Here is an 18136-nt window from a genome sequence, read left to right on the forward strand (position 1 = left end):
CTTTCCAAATAAGCCTCACAAATGTATAAGATTTCCGATCGCTAATTATTGTTTGGTGGAATCCTTTGAATGTGATCTGATATTCATATTCATAACTAATATATCTCATTCATGGACTATGCTAAAATGACAGTAACTGATCATTGTAAGCTATCCTTACAGTACAGCATTTTCCCTATTCAACATATTACTTCCCTCTCTCTTTCTACAAATATACATGGTTAAAACTTTAATATGGCCACTTGACTTATTCTCTTTGATTAACTTGGAGCAGCTCATATTTATTATAACACTCAGGTTCTATCTCTGAACTCGATCAGATCGGTATAATACTTTGAAATCCAGCTCTTGATTATCCGAACTTCTGTTTTCGTTGCTTGATCAACCATGGTGGATCAGTTTTCATTTCCGGTAAAAGATCCAAGCAATGAGATCCTACAAGAAAGAAGAAAAAAAAGGTTGAACGGATTCATATTAGTGTATGTTTTGAAGTGACAGGAACTAAGAGAACATATAGCCGTTTACATATTTCGTAAGAGATGGTATATAAAGTACCATTTACTGTATATACTGCAGCAACACTATCTGATATGTTCTCCAATACCCTGAAGATAAGATAGGAATATTTGACATGTAAGTTATGTGTATGATCAAATGATTGAATGCGAATGATATGCAGAAATCAGATTATTATATAAATGAATTGTATGGAATTCATTTTGGTACCCGCCGCTGCTGTAAGGATCTCTGAGGCCATTAGAGAAAATGATGTTGCTGGCAAACCTATGGAGAATCAACTTTAAATCCTGTACAATGATAATGACAAGAGACTTTTAAGGTTTGGGTTTCAGTATTAATAAGGATGTAATGATTGGGAAAGGAGATTAAAGGACACAAACATGGCCTCCATAGTAAGTTGTCACCCAATGTGGGCGAGGTTGGACACCAAATAAGCTCTTGCACTCCCTTATGAACTTGTTTAGATTGAATGGCGACGGTGGGAACATTGAAGCACTGTGTTCATGGCCTATAGGTATCACCATCTCACTACATGTCTGTAAAGATCAAATCCCATGTAAAATAATCTCATTGGGAATTGCATGCAATCATGAAGAAAGAAAGTTGAGTGGCATTAACATCCCATAATTTCCATACCTCAGAAAATCGGAGAATTCAAATATCAACATCTACAACTCTCGATTATAAAACCAATTATTCTAGAAGATTTTACTTGATATATGGAGAGTAGCATCAGCTAGCTATAGTAACCTCTCACCTGCCATTTCCAACCCATATATGTTTCATCGGTTGGATGGTCGAACTCATCCATGTCATAGCATGATTTATTTCTCATGTAAGCACAACACCGGCGAATATTCGGCCAAGTATATCCGTCCCTTTTGGAGCTCCTTCGATGCCACGACAGACAATATTAAGGGGATAAGTTGGAGGACGATCATATTGAGCTACTACAGAATATTGAAACCAAATAGTCTTTCAGATCGAAATTCTCTTCAATTTTCTGAATAATAAGAAGATACAGAGCAAATAGGTTAGTTATCAGTGCCTGTAATAACATTAAACATGGCATATTGACAACATAAGTGGTCATTAAATAGTTTACGTACTTGCAAGTTTTGAACCTCTTACATGTCTGTAAAGAGGTCAAATCCCATGTAAAATAATCTCATTGGGAATTGCATGCAATGAGAAGAAAGTTGAGTGGCATTAACATCCCATATATTCCATACCTCAGAAAATCGGAGAATTCAAATATCAACATCTACAACCTCTCGATTATAAAACCAATTATTCTAGAAGATTTACTTGATATATGGAGTAGCATCAGCTAGCTATAGTAACCTCTCACCTGCCATTTCCAACCATATGTTTCATCGGTTGGATGGTCGAACTCATCCATGTCATAGCATGATTTATTTCTCATGTAAGCAACAACACCGGCGAATATTCGGCCAAGTATATCCGTCCCTTTTGGAGCTCCTTCGATGCACGACAGACAATATTAAGGGGATAAGTTGGGACGATCATATTGAGCTACTAGAATATATTGAAACCAAATAGTCTTTCAGATCGAAAACTTCTCTTCAATTTTCTGAATAAGAAGATAGAAGCAAATAGGTTAGTTATCAGTGCCTTGTAATAACTTGAAACATGGCATATTGACAACATAAGTGGTCATTAAATAGTTTACGAATTGCAAGTTTTGAACCTCTTCCTGAGGATTGAAAGACCATTAAACTTCGAAGCAACTTATCAATTTCATCCCTGACTTCCGGATAATTTCATAGCATCTTTCACTAGTTTCCTGTCCATTATAGAACAAGTTTAAACTATATTAAAAGGGAGGGCTTTAGTCAAAAGAGAATCAAAACCAGACAACTATAATTTTTGAAGTTTTTATTTTGTTTTTACTTTGAAATCCTTAGTTACAATGGCGTAGTAACCAACTTGTGGTGCAAGGTCATCAAAGAAAGAATGGAGCTGAGGATGCAAGAGCTCCAAGAGCAACATGTGGATACTTTAGCCGAAACCATGCAGCAAGCACTGCAAAACATATGAAATTAAGAATATTGTTTTAGATTAAAAGAACCGGAATTTGTGTTAACTTACTTCCTCCATATGATCCTCTGATGAATCACCGGGAATTCTTTGCCGAGAAATGTTTCTTGATATGGAATAATGGCAGCATAGTCTGCAATAGCTTGAGCTGAGGAAGTAACCCCTAACACTGGCGTTTCTCAAAGCTGCTTCCCTTGATCCAAGTGGTATGGATTTCCATAGAATCGATGCCGCAAGGATTACAATGGCATGGTTTCTGAGTAAATTAAAGTCTCCAAGATACATAAAGACTTAAAAAAATCTTCTTCTTTTATGAAATGGTAGATTCATAATCTTACCTCATATATATTTAAAAAAAATCTTCTTCTTCTTCTTTTATAAAATGGTATATTCATAATCTTACCTCTATATATACTTAAAAATCTTCTTCTTCTTTTATGAAATGGTAGATTCATAATCCATAATCTTACCTCTATATATACTTAAAAAATCTTCTTCTTCTTTTATGAAATGGTAGATTCATAATCTTACCTCTATATATACCTGCAAAGCCTTGAAACGAGGGGCATTATCTCTGAGAAACCAATGCCAAATAAATCATAATCCAATGACCTTCGGCCCCAAATAAACCAAGATTGGTGAACTAGTGTTTGGACCCCCCTGTTTAGAATCGATTATATATCTTTGAGGAAAGCTGGTGAACTTTCAGGTTTGTAGTTGAAGTGATCAAGTGTCTGGCTGTTAAAAAATGTCTCAAATCCTCCGAAACCGACCCCGATTGAGATTTACTTCGGATTGTTCTTCGAAGTTCTCCGAGCCTTGGAAGCTGAACTGTGTTCCGGAGACACAGGATAAGAATTAAAGAAAACAAAAGCAAATGATGATGAAATGAGTGTCTCGTCAAGTCCATGGACTTTGTTTATCTGCAAGATTTGAAGTTCTTTATCTTGAGCTATATTCTAGTTCAAGATGAGCATTCTATTTATACTACGTAAGAGATGGGGGTTATTATTGTTAATTGAATTTTGTACACTGCAATTTATAAATAATAATATATTTTAAATATTTGCAGCAGTAGCTCCAGTCTTGGCGATGTTATAAAGAGTCCAAGGTTTGATTATCCCGTCCTTAATTCTCAAAGATAATGTGGGAAAGGGTATTTACCACTTTTCCTTTTGTGAATCACATTGATCAGAAGGAATGCAAAGAAAGAGAAATGGTTTAAAACTAATATATGAGACACCATTGACGACAGAAGCCCTCGATGCACATTGAACGTTTGATATTTTTCTTTAAATATCTGACAGTTAAATTTAATCGATAAATGTTTTTTTTAATTATAATTTATATTTAAATTAATTATCAATTGAACTAATAAGATTTAATGTTAATCTTTTAAATAATAAAATAAATAAATTTTAGCATTATAAATAAAAGTTTAAACTAAAAATTGTTATAATAAATCTTAATAAACTTTATTTTTAATTAATTAATTAATTAATCAAATATTTATAATATTATTCAAAAATATATTCAAAGTTTAATTGGCATTTTCCCCCCACACCTAGATTCATAAATTTTCATAGTATACATTAGTGGTGGATGAGTGGATGTTTATGCGGTGATGTGTTGATGCCTGCTAAAGTACCTGATGAAAAGGAAAAGAAAATGACATGGATTAGCTGATTGTCTCTTTATAATTAACTAATCAGAGTTTCAAATCATTAAAAGGCCACGTTAAAAGCCCATAAGGAAACACCTTTTTCTCCCATGATGTCAGGATTTTTGAACTTGAAACCTATTTTTATTTATTATATACTTGGTTTGATTAATTCTTATAATTTTAATATTATATAAAGACATATAAAAACATCTAATAATGATTTAGTGTATACAATAATAACATCATGGGAGAAAAAGGGGTGCACTTATGCTTTAGTGTATACAATAATAACATGATATCATATAATAATGCAATCACTTGATTTCTTTTATAGGCCCATGTACATTACTGAGAACTTAAAGTATTCGAGTACATTGAGCTTGTGCACTTATGCTATCACCACAGCTCGTATGGGGTCCCATTAGGGGCATGTGAAATTTTTCCTGAAGGACCACTTATAACATATATGTCCCGAAGGACCACATAGAACCCTCTACTCTTGGTATGCCAACTATACCCCTAGCTCTCATATCACATAACATGAGCATTATCATTTATAACAATTCACATCACTTGTATCATATAAACATGTAATCTCATAACTCATTCTCATGTAGCTTGTATATCATTCTTGCCATATAACCCATATCACATAGGTTCATATCATGTAACATATACCACATGTGCATGTAATCACATAGATCATATCATATAACTTATATCATTTCTCATGTGTTCATATAAACACGTATGTCATATCTTGTTCACATAGGTTCATATATACATCACATAACACATAGAATAACATATAAACGTATACATGTATTCATGTATATACTTTCATATAGTCCGTATATCAATGCTATATACTTATCTCACAGTTTTACATAATCACTTATATCACATTAATTATATATTATTTCCATGTATTTACTTATATTGGATTCACGTATCTTATATTACATATTCCTATAATCACTTATATCAATACCACATAACTTGTATTATATTTCATATATTCATGTAGTTCAGTATCACATATCGCATATACATACAATCATGTAGATCATGTCACATATAATAACATATGACACATATACCCATTTTCATGTACTCATGCACACATAAGAATCACAAATCAAATAACATTTTAGGAGTCACTTCTTACCATAATAACTCCGTCACTGGCTCATCACAAGACAATGTTTATTCGAACATAAGTACAATTAAATTTGCACTTACCTTGACACTTTATATATCCAAATCCACTTCTATGATTTATCTCTTTGGATTGATCTTACTTTGCAGTCATTTCAGAACTTGCTTGCTCGATATCTACACAATCATACATTTACATATCAGTATTCCCAATAGCACACTATAGTTTTCATTTCTTAAACTAAAGGAAAGATCTATTTCCATTTCCCTTTGCAGTGTATCGATACTCACTATAGGGTATCGGTACATCCCTTCACTGGTGTATCGATACACTACCTATGTATCGGTACACAAATTATATTCGAAAATTCTCGTTTCAAGGGGGTATCGATAATATCCTTAGTGTATCGATACATTAACTATGTGAATGTTGCACTTAAATCACCAATCTTTTCAAACTTCTAAAATGGTCATATTTCACATCTAAATGGTCATTTTAATTCCAAAACAACAATTTCCAGCATAGTACATCAACTATTAAACAATTATACAATTATTAACAATTTTTCTAAAATTAACGAATTGGTCCCCAACTTTTCAAAAATTACAAAATGATCCCCAAATTTTCTAAGGCTTGTAGAATACTTCCTACATCATTTCCAGACCTTATTTAATTTTTCCATAATTTTTCTCACTCAAATACATCATGGTCAAATTTTCAAAGAATAATTTCTAGAAAGATTGAACATCACAACCAAAAATTTGTCAATTTATGATGAAATTTCTATATGACATTGCGTTTAACGTCACAAAACATACTATAATGTTACGTTTTTTTTCTTTTCGTCGTATTTATTGATTAATGGTATATCTTTTATGATAATTATAAAAATGGTCATTGATTTTCGTTATTATATGTTTGGCGTCAAAATCTTCTCACCAAATTTTTTGGTGGGAAACCTTTTAATAACATTTAGATAAAATGATGACGTTGTAAAATCGTCTCCAATAAAAAAGGTATTGGTGACGATTTATTATAATGACGATTCGTTTTGAATTAGTGACGTTGCACATTTGTCAGTAATAAGTTTTATTCGTGAAAATTTAATTCATCATATTTTATAAGATAGTAAAAGTGATGTTTTGTTATTGTCACAAAAATAGTTTTAGTATGAAGAAATCAATTATTTATCACTTATTGTTATCTCTTTTTTTATATAACGATTTTAAAAGACATCATGAAATTATGTAACTTAATGTTAAAAAATAAATAATATAACAACCTTATTAAACAATGCAATTTGCAAAGTTTTTTTGTGTTTTTAATTTTATTGACATTATTTTGTATTATATTATCTCACGTTCAAATAATTTTTTTAGAAAAAACATAAAATAATAAATTGTAAAACAAAAAAGGTGACATTTTATTTGTGTCATAGAAAACGGTGTAAGGTGACAAAAACTACTATTTATCACTAATTATTATATATCTTATATTTATACAACTCTTTTTAAAAATATCATGAGATTATGTCACTTAATGTTTGGAACCATAATTAATGTAAAAAATGGTGGGAAAAATCTGTTATTGATGAATTTTTGACATCTTGATTGTGTGACTAATTTAAAGTATTATTAGTGATGTATTTTTTAAATTTTTTAATAAAAAAATAGTGAAAATGCCTTTTAAATTATTAAAAATTATAGAATAATGAAAAACTATTGAAAGCCATAAAAGATAAAAAATAAAAAAATATAAATATTAAGCCATCAACACCACTTAGAAACACACTCCGATAATCATTTTTGAACATGAGAGAATCTATAAGAAATAATTAATCTAATGCAAGGTTAATTCTATTAAAATGTATTTGAGAAATATCAAATGACTTGAATTGACAACAGGAGATATTTGTTTAGAAAAGAAGCTAGTTTTTGTTTTATAATTTTTAAAAGATTTAAAATTTTTAAAATTTTTTTAAAAAAATTTATATTTTATTTATTTCAGTTATTTTATATTTTCTAATAATTTTTATTTTTACTAGCTTAAATATCTATTATTTTATCTCCGTATAATATTTACTTGTTTATTTCATTAAAATGAGAAAAAAAACTTTATTGTCATAATTTATTTACAGGCTTAAATTAACTAATAATGTCAAAAAGACTCTTTTTTATCATGGATGATGCAAATAGTGGTGGGTCATAGTGGGAATGAAATGCTACCCAATGAAACTGATGAAGTTACCAAGTATTTTTTCTCCAATCATTAACTTCTTCATTTTTTGTATAATTTTCTGTAGTAGATTCTTAGTGTACTAATTTTCTTCCGGGGCTCATTGCAAAACCCAAGTACCAAATTAAATTTAATTCAAGTAATGGATGACCCCTTGTGAATATCCCCTGTGCTAAAATTTATGGAGCCCTAACCCCTTTACGCGACACTATTTATTGGAACAAATAATGGGTTTTAAAACCCTACGGTATTAGTCTCTCCAAGCAGTCGCCGTATCCAAAAAAAACAAGGAATACCCAAAAGTGGTTCTCTGAAATATTTATTTTAGAAAGAAAAGAACCATGGTGTTCCATCACCTAAATCACAACCTTTATCCTTCACCTAGGTACTCAAAACAACCAAAGGCAAAAGAACCATGAAAATGGTGAGCAGGAGATTAGAACGTACAAAGTAAGCCTGCAAAGAGCAATAGCGAAATCAAATACGAAAAAAAAGAGAGGAAATATTAATAAGAGTGAGAGAGAGTTTATTCAAGCAAGGCGAAAATCATTGTTCGAGCAAGGCGAAAATTGAAGGGTTAATTTCTTTCGAGTTTGCTTGCTTTGTTTCATATTTTTGTTTTTGTTTGTTTTTTTTTGTCCAAGTGCATGTTTGCTTATCTTTTCATTTAACCTCTTAGTTTTGATTTATCTCTATTTCAATGGATTAATTTATTTTTCTTTCATTTTATCCATGTGTATTATTGATTTATTTCTTTTTCAGTCCCTTTATCTCATGATTTTTACATTTTAATCTTAGTATTTTGTTATGTTTGCTGCCATGGCCTTGAGGTTGCTATTTCTTTTCATTTGTTCGTCATGCTACTTGCAATACATTATTTAGCATTTTTTATGTATATTATACAATAGGTATGGCTTGTTTTTCTTCTAATTTATATGTTTTTGAATTCCTTCATTTATTTTGGGATCATGTCATTGGACAAATATCATATCTATTTAGGCTCTACTTTATGAACCAAAGAAGATTATTGCACAAGGATTTAAATATTATTATGCTGTTGTTTCTTTATTTTTCTTAAATAGATTATCCTATTTTTAGTTATTGAATTTGAATTTACTTCATGGTAGGGATTGTATATTGAGACCTTGGTGAAGGTTTGAATAAAGGATTGTTTAATGGTAACAATGATTGATGTTTAAGGGTTTTTAAACAATGACCTATAATAGTGGCCTCAAGGTAATGGAGTGGGGAAGATAGTTGAGGACCAACATGAAGGCTTAAGAATTGTGGCCAAGATGTTGCGACTGATTTTTCACATTTTAGAGGGAAAGAATTGAATTGCAATGATTGTACAATTTTAGCACATTAATGTAATTTGTAAAAAGATGAGTCTTTATTGTAATATTTAAAATGTATATGTTTTTCTTGTAATTTGTAAAATATTTGGGATATTAATTTAAATTATAAAAGTTTTGAGCCATTATTGTAATTTTCAAAAGTTTTATGTCATTGTTGTAATTTAGAAAACTTTTGGGCCATTATTTTATTTTGTAAAAGTCTTTGGCAATTATTGTAATTTATAAAAGTTTTGGGCAATTATTGTAATTTATAAATTTTTGGGTAATTACTATAATTTATAAAAGTTATGGGTAACTATTGTAATTCATATAAATCTATCTCAAGGTGACATTACAGGCATTTATATTGTTCCATACGTCCCTAACAATGTGATAATATTTCTTTCATCACTTTTAAAATAAAATTGTTGTATTATTTGTGACGATATAGATAATCAATGACACGATTTTCTAATATTTGATGACATAAATATTTGTCACTAAATACAAATTATAAGGTGACATTATACATTAATGTCACTAAATGTCTGATAATACATGACGAAAATAAGTACATCGTCACTCTTGACATTTAGTGACACACTTAGGATGACGTTCGATGTGACATCAAATATTATGTCACAAAATATAAATAACGATGAAAATGTAAGTTTGAGTGACAAGATCTCAGATGCCAAAAATAAGCAAATTTGTTGTGGTGCATGTTTCAACCATAACTCAAGCTTGAAAATGAATCTACAACCTCTAAATCATTAAGATTTATCATCAATTTCATGAATCCTATCATGAACATAAACCCTTAGATTTTAGATATTTGAAATCCAGCAAGATTAGAAAGAAATGTTGGTACCAAATGATAGCGTTTTTCGCGTAGATCACTTTCCTATTTCACAGCATAACTCAAATTCCAAAGGAATTGGCTCAAAAATTGAAAACAAAATGTTTTCTTACCTTGGGAGGAGCTCACGTCTTGCTGCTGAAGAAGATGAAGAAATTGATATGATAATTCTTCATCTTTATTTATTAATAATGAATAAAAAATTCATTAAATGTCAAATTACCTCTTTACCCTTGAAATCAAAATATTTATTCTAATCTACCCTTAATAAACTTGATATTTACATTAATACCAAGCCACAAGAACCTTATCATCTTTCAAATTCAAAGATGAACAAAATATTTTCCCACTTTACCATTTTGCCCTTGAAATTTCCAAAACTTACAATCCTATCACTTTAATCCAACAATCCAAATTAAACATGGAATTAAACCATTAAATATTATTTTTCAACATTTTAAAAATATGAAAATAATATATTTATTTTCTTATTTTCGAGACCAATTATAACTTTTCAAAATTACCATTTTGGTCCCTAAACTTTTCAAAGTTTATACTTTGGTCACCAAACTTTACAAAATCTTATATTTGGTCACTAACTAAATCCATTTATGGAATAATTTTTTTTTGGGAAAAATACTACTTAGATCTTTAAACTTTTTCCCAATTTTCTACTTTGACCATCAAACTTTCAAAATTTGCATTTTTGTTACTAGTCCTCTTTTTGGGATGTTACAAATCTCCCCCTTAAGAAAATTCGTCCTCGAATTTTCACTGCACAAAGAGATGGGAAACTATCTACTCATATCTTATTTGCATTTCCCTGTTATACTATATATCCACATCTTTTAAAGATCTCATAAGATCTAATGAATGTAGGTCTTAATTTCCCTTTTCACCCAAAACGAAAAATCTTTTCAAGGCGATACTTTAAGAAAAACTTTTTCATCTTCATGAAATTTATTCTCTCTCCGCTTCAAGTCTACATAATACTTCTACCGATCAGATGTCATCTTGATATTATCTTTACTTTATCCTTAACCTCTTTCAATAAATACTGGCAAACAAAATTCCTATCTTTTAACTCGAACCAAATTATTTAACTCGACATTTTCTCCCATATAAAACTCCATACAGAGTCATCTTAATGCCCGATTGATAGTTGTTATTGTAGAAAAATTCTACTAAATACAAACACTTTTCCCATGATTCCTTGAACTCAATCATACATAACTTTTAAAGTCGGATAATCTGTTTAAACTCACTATCCGTCTATGCATAGATATCCATGCTACAATTAATTTGAATACCTGAGAATTTTTTTTAAAGATTTCCACAACTTTGAGGTAATCTTAAATCTTCATCAGATATAATTGAGAGATACACTTTACAAAATCAAACAATCTTTTCATATAACCTTATGTACTTATCCAAGAAATATTTACCTCAGTATGATAAAGGATGCTAACTTAATCAATTTTCTTCATAAACATCCTAATTTAGTCTCTAAATAAATTCTGATACAAAATTCATAATAACTATTTATCGTTTCCACTTATAATTGAAAATTTCTTACCTCTATACCAAACTTATACTCTATACTTCATCATAATCCTTGTCGTACTTGAGCTTTTAAACTCCATCATTTAATTTCCTTAGCCCTTTATTCCTTCACAAATCAAAATCTCCTTGCAACTTAGGTCATATCTTTTTCTTTATACTCCATTACTCTTCTCACATCGATATGAGAAACATCATCATAACACTTTTACTCATATCTGATTACAAATTTTTTTATCACATCTTCATATCCTTGATAGTCAACACTACTTGCACATAACTTTATTCTTTATCATTCTTATACTTGTATTTTCTCCACTTGATTCAACGATTACCAGATTCCAATACTCACTTAATCCATTTAAAATACTTTTTATACTCTAATTTACATAATTTCTAATAGAGCTCTTAATCCAATTCACAAAGGTTGTCTTGAAACCTGTCTTATTTTCAATTAAACATTCTTAGCTCCTTATTTAATCTTCCAATACCAAACCCTACTACTTGAGTCTGATTGAATCTCATCATATTTGATTCTCTGGCAGAGAATGCAACTAATTCATACTTGATCTGAGTTGAAAACCAAAATCTATACCTTTCTTTGATGGTGTTGAACTCTATAAAGCACTAATTCTCTTAATCATCTAAGATTTTTGTTCTCCAAACCTTTCATTCTGAGCTCTCTCTAGAACTTTAGCACAATTAACTATTTCTTGAAAAGAGAACAAATTCAAAACCAATAACACTCTTTTAATTTAAGGCGCAAGCCCTAATCATTTAATCACATGAATCCTTTTCAGTCGAAATTAACTCAGCAGCAAATCTACTTAACTTATTAAACTTATATTCATATCCATACAAGGTGTAATTCCCTTGTTTCAAGCTCGTATATTCTAGCTTCATTTGTCTTATAAAATGGTCATTGATGTACTTATTCTTGAAATCTTATACAAACAATAACCACGTCACTTGATCTTTTAACATTCTCATGGTGACATTTGTCCACCATACTCTAGCTTGCCTATGTAGTAACTAAACTACTCAAATTAACTTCTCCACTTTGGAGAAATGAAAACCTTATAACGTTATCTTCATATCATTTAACCAAATATCTCTAACAACAGAACCTTCCTCAAATTCACCCTTGAACTCGGGTGCTCTTAACTCTTTTAACTATTTCAATACATTCATTCCATGAGTTAAAGAAGCATAAAATTAAAAACACATTAGAATATCATTCAACATCATGAAAAACATTCTCTAATCTTATACAGGCACTCCCTGAGGTGTTCACTCTTCTCCCTGCCTGGCCAGGGCAGGTGAATTGCTATTACCTTCAGGTCTATCGCCTTCCGTTTCACTTCGGAAGCTCTCATGATCAGACATCTAATATAACATAATAATTTAACTCTATTAACAATACATCACACTCCTTACACCATCAGATCATAAAAGTTTTCACTTTGTGTTGGCATGTATACTTTTTAAAACACTTTTGACTTTAGTTTAAGCCTAGAATCAACTAAACCGTAGCTCTGAAAACATTAAATGTAACACCCCCAACCCGTATCTGACTCGGATATGAATCTAAGGTGTCACATTGACATTTCAGAACATTTACTTGTACAAAATAGTGAATAATTTTAAACTTTTACTAAATACAACTGAATTATTACATAAAATACAATCATATGATTTTACAAAACCGATTAGAGCATATCGGATTCAAATCTTTATTTATATGCCAACCACAATCGGTATTACAAAATACATACTATTAAATTCTTTTCTGATCTGATCTTTGGAAAGGAGAACTGACATGTATTGCTTAACTTTACTCATTCTTCTTCTCGAAACCTACGTGTGAAACAATCACACACTAAGTCGTTGACTTAGTGAGGCATATAAAACATGTAATAGAAACCATAAAACATTTCACATAACATAATGCATACATGCAAAAATACTATCATATCAACATCATTATCATGATCTCTATCATTATCATTTCTGTATATCATATAACGCATATATCATTTCACAAAGAACCACACATAACATTATATAATTCCTGTAACACATTTCATATCACCAAAAGCATATACATCACATACATTGTATTTGTTATTATCTCTTTATTAGCCCATGGTACACTTGTGATCCAGTGTATACAATAATAACATGATATCATATAATAATGCAAACACTTTTGATTTCTTTTATAGGCCCATGTACATTACTGAGAACTTAAAGTATTCGAGTACATTGAGGTTGTGCACTTATACTGTCACCACAGCTCGTATGGGGTCCCACTAGGGGCATGTGAAATTTGTCCCAAAAGACCACTTATAACATATATGTCCCGAAGGACCACGTAAAACCCTCGACTATTGGCATGCCAACTATACCCCTAACTCTTATATCACATAACACGGGCATTATCATTTATAACAATTCACATCACTTGTATCATATAAACATGTAATCTCATAACTAATTCTCATGTAGCTTGTATATCATTCTTATCATATAACCTATATCACATAGGTTCATATCATGTAACATATACCACATGTGCATGTAATCACATAGATCGTATCATATAGCTTATATCATTTCTCATGTATTCATATAAACACGTATGTCATATCTTGTTCACATAGGTTCATATATACATCACATAACACATAGAATAACATATAAACATATACATATATTCATGTACATACTTTTATATAGTCCGTATATCAATGATATATACTTATCTCAGAGTTTTACATAATCACTTATATCACATTAATTATATATTATTTCGATGTATTTACTTATATTAGATTCACGTATCTTATATTACATATTCCTATAATCACTTATATCAATACCACATAGCTTGTATTATAATTTCATATATTCATGTAGTTCAGTATCACATATCGCATATACATATAATCATGTAGATCATGTCACATATAATAACATATGACACATATACCCATTTTCATGTACTCATGCACACATAAGAATCACAAATCAAATAACATTTTAGGAGTCACTTCTTACCATAGTAACTCCGTCACTGGCTCATCGCAAGTCAATGTTTATTCGATAACATAAGTACAATTAAATTTGCACTCACCTTGACACTTTATAAATCCAAATCCACTTCTATGATTTATCTCTTTGGATTGATCCTAACTTTGCAGTCATTTCAAAACTTGCTTGTGCTCGATATCCACACAATACATTTATACATATCAATATTCCCAATAGCATACTCTAGTTTTCATTTCTTAAACTAAAGGAAAGATCTATTTCTATTTCCCTTTGCAGTGTATTGGTACCCACTATAGGGTATCGATACATCCCTTCACTGGTGTATCGGTACACTGCCTATGTATCAGTACACAAATTACATTTGAAAATTCGCGTTTCAAGGGGGTATTGATACTATTCTTAGTGTATCGATACACTAACTATGTAAATGTTGCACTTAAATCACCAATCTTTTCAAACTTCCAAAATGATCATATTTCACATCTAAATGCTCATTTTAATTCCAAAACAACAATTTTCAGCATAGTAAATCAACTATTAAACAATTATAAAATTATTCATAACTTTTCCAAAATTGTTGAATTGGTCCCCTAACTTTTCAAAAACTACCTAATGATCCCCAAAATTTCTAAGGCTTGTAGAATACTTCCTACTTCATTTTCAGATCTTATATAATTTTTTCATAAATTTTCTCACTCAAATACATCATGGTTAAATTTTCAAAGAATAATTTCTAGAAAGATTGAACATATTTCAACCATAACTCAAGCTTGAAAATGAATCTGCAACCTCTAAATCATCAAGATTTATCATCAATTTCATGAATTCTATCATGACCATACCCTTAGATTTTGGATCTTTGAAATCCAGCAAGATTAGAAAGAAAAATTGGTACCAAATGATAGCGTTTTTCGCGTAGATCACTTTCCTATTTCACAGCATAACTCGAATTCCAAATGAATTGGCACAAAAATTGAAAACAAAATGCTTTCTTACCTTGGGATGAGCTCACGTCTTGCTGTTGGAGAAGATGAAGAAATTTATATGATAATTCATCATCTTTATTTATTAATAATGAATAAAAAATTCATTAAATGTCAAATTACCATTTTACCCTTGAAATCAAAATATCTATTATAACTTACCCTTAATAAACTTGATATTTACATTAATACCAAGCCACAATAGCCTTATCATCTTTCAAAGTCAAAGATGAACAAAATATTTTCCCACTTTACCATTTTGCCCTTGAAATTTCCAAAACTTACAACTCTGTCACTTTAATCCAACAGTCCAAATTAAACATGTAATTAAAACATTAAATATTATTTTTCAACATTTTAAAAATATGAAAATAATATATTTATTTCCTTATTTTCGAGACCAATTATAACATTTCAAAATTACCATTTTGGTCCCCAAACTTTTCAAAGTTTATACTTTAATCACCAAACTTTACAAAATCTTATAATTTGGTCACTAAATAAATCCATTTATGGAATAATTTTTTTGGGGAAAAATACTACTTAGATCCTTAAACTTTTCCCAATTTTCTAGTTTGACAATCAAACTTTCAAAATTTGCATTTTGGTCTCTAGTCATCTTTTTGGGATGTTACACATTCACACGCTAAGTCTTCGATTAATGAGGCAATAAGGATTAAAATAAAACATTTTTCATTGATCCATATAAATCTAATCATACTGGAATTAAAATATAATTTTGAATAATTTGCATCAATTCAATCATTTGTCAACTTACACCATTTTTATTCTTTTAGACCAATGTATAACACTGAGAATTCAGGATATTTGAGTACACTGAGGTTGTGCACAAATGTTGTCACCGCAGCTCATATAATTTGCACCGAAGTGCCACGTAGAATTTGTCCCAAAGGACCGCGTAGAATTTGTCCCTAAGGACCACGTAGAATTATCTCGAAGGATCACATAGATTGTCCCGAAAGACCACATAGAACCCTCGACTCTTGGCATGCCAACTATACCCCTAATTCTCATATATACACATTTGGCTTTAACTTATAATTATTTTAAGTTTCACCATTTAAAGTTTATCTTATTTGCATATGGCACATTCTCATAGATCACTTACACATAGGACATTTAGTATTCACATGTCAAATGTTCACATTCAACACAATTAACAATAGAACTTACTTTTAAAATATGCTTGAATAAAACATCATAATATATTGCATAAAAGAATTGAAAATAGTTTTCGACGGAAAACTTTAAAGTTGGCTTGTCGCAAGTCATCCTCAAATCCAATATAAAACAATTTAGTTGAACTCACATTTGCCTCATTGAAGTCCTTAACACTTTTGATCGAACTTAAAATATCGAGTTAACCGAAAGTTGATTTTATTCAATGTCTACACAAAACAATCGAATATAAATATTGGAATTCGAATAACTTATATCCAATCCTAATAACTTAAATTGAAAGAAGAACTTAATTTCTCATTTCATGCTTAGTAGTATTGGTACTCCCACTGCAGTACCGATATTTCCCTTCTATGGTATCGATACCCTTCTTTGGTACCGATACCATTTCGACATACTGTAATTTCAGCTTAAAAATGGTATCGATACCTTACTCTTGGTATCGATACTTCAATTTCAGTATCGGTACCACATCAATCAATACCGATAATGATCCTTGATTTTTAATTGATTTAGCCTTGAAGTATCAGTGATGTTCTTACGGTACCGATACCCTTGCCCAGATTTTTTCTCGTCCATTTCAAATTTTTAACCCATAATCACTTATTTTCCTTTCTTTTAGCTCTAATAAACTTCTCAAACTCATTAATACTCATACCAGACAACTTATATCCACCACTACTCTTATAACATCCAGTTTCTCAAAAGAATTCATAAAACTAAATTTCATATCATTTAATCAAACATGTTCTAATTCATTCTGGACACTTCAAATCTCTTAACTAGGACTTTGACAAGTCAATTCTACCTTTAGAATCTATTTATCAACCATTTAAAAACTTCCACTTCAAAACCCATATTATTCATTCCTTAATATCTCCTTATTAATTTAGTTTTGCTTCATTTTCAAGCTTTCTTAATCTTCTCTACCTCCTAGAGCTTTAATACAACCCATAATTTAAGAAAATTATCAGCTTAAAAAAACTCACCTTAAACCAAGAAGGCACGAACCAAGAGAAGAAGAATGAAATAAGCTAACCAATAGAAGAAGAAGGAAATAAGCTAAGTATCTAGATAATTCTCTTCCTTATCCTCTTAAAATATCTTAATATAAAATGGATATAAAATCCATATGCTGAAAAAGATCATCTTGACCTTCCTCTCTTCCTTCTTTGCAATTAAATCCTAACACAAAATATCCAACCATTAGTCATTAAACTTATCACTTATTCCAATTAACCTACTAAATTTTAAAGTTCTTACATTTTGATCTCTGACTCTATGTTTGGGGTATTACATCTTCCACCCCACAAAGAACATATTTATCATCCAACAACAATCCCATCTTCAATAATCTTTCCTTAGCGGCCAGCAGGTTAAGGATGACGAGTCAAGCAATCACTGTGTTTCGGAATGTGCAACGAAAACCAAACAAGCTTATCCCAACAAACATTCTCTTATCTACTTCTTGTTGGTAATACTAAATTTGTAATTGTCTTTTAAAGG

General features: G+C 30.3%; 1 pseudogene; it reads right to left on the reverse strand.

The window, feature by feature from the left end:
- Positions 1 to 208: 208 nt before the first annotated feature.
- On the reverse strand, positions 209 to 3490 carry LOC120210648 (annotated as a pseudogene).
- Between the last annotated feature and the right edge of the window lie 14646 nt (positions 3491 to 18136).

Source organism: Hibiscus syriacus, unplaced genomic scaffold (assembly GCF_006381635.1).
Source record: "Hibiscus syriacus cultivar Baekdansim isolate YM2019G1 unplaced genomic scaffold, ASM638163v2 tig00000715_pilon, whole genome shotgun sequence".
NCBI lineage: Eukaryota > Viridiplantae > Streptophyta > Magnoliopsida > Malvales > Malvaceae > Hibiscus > Hibiscus syriacus.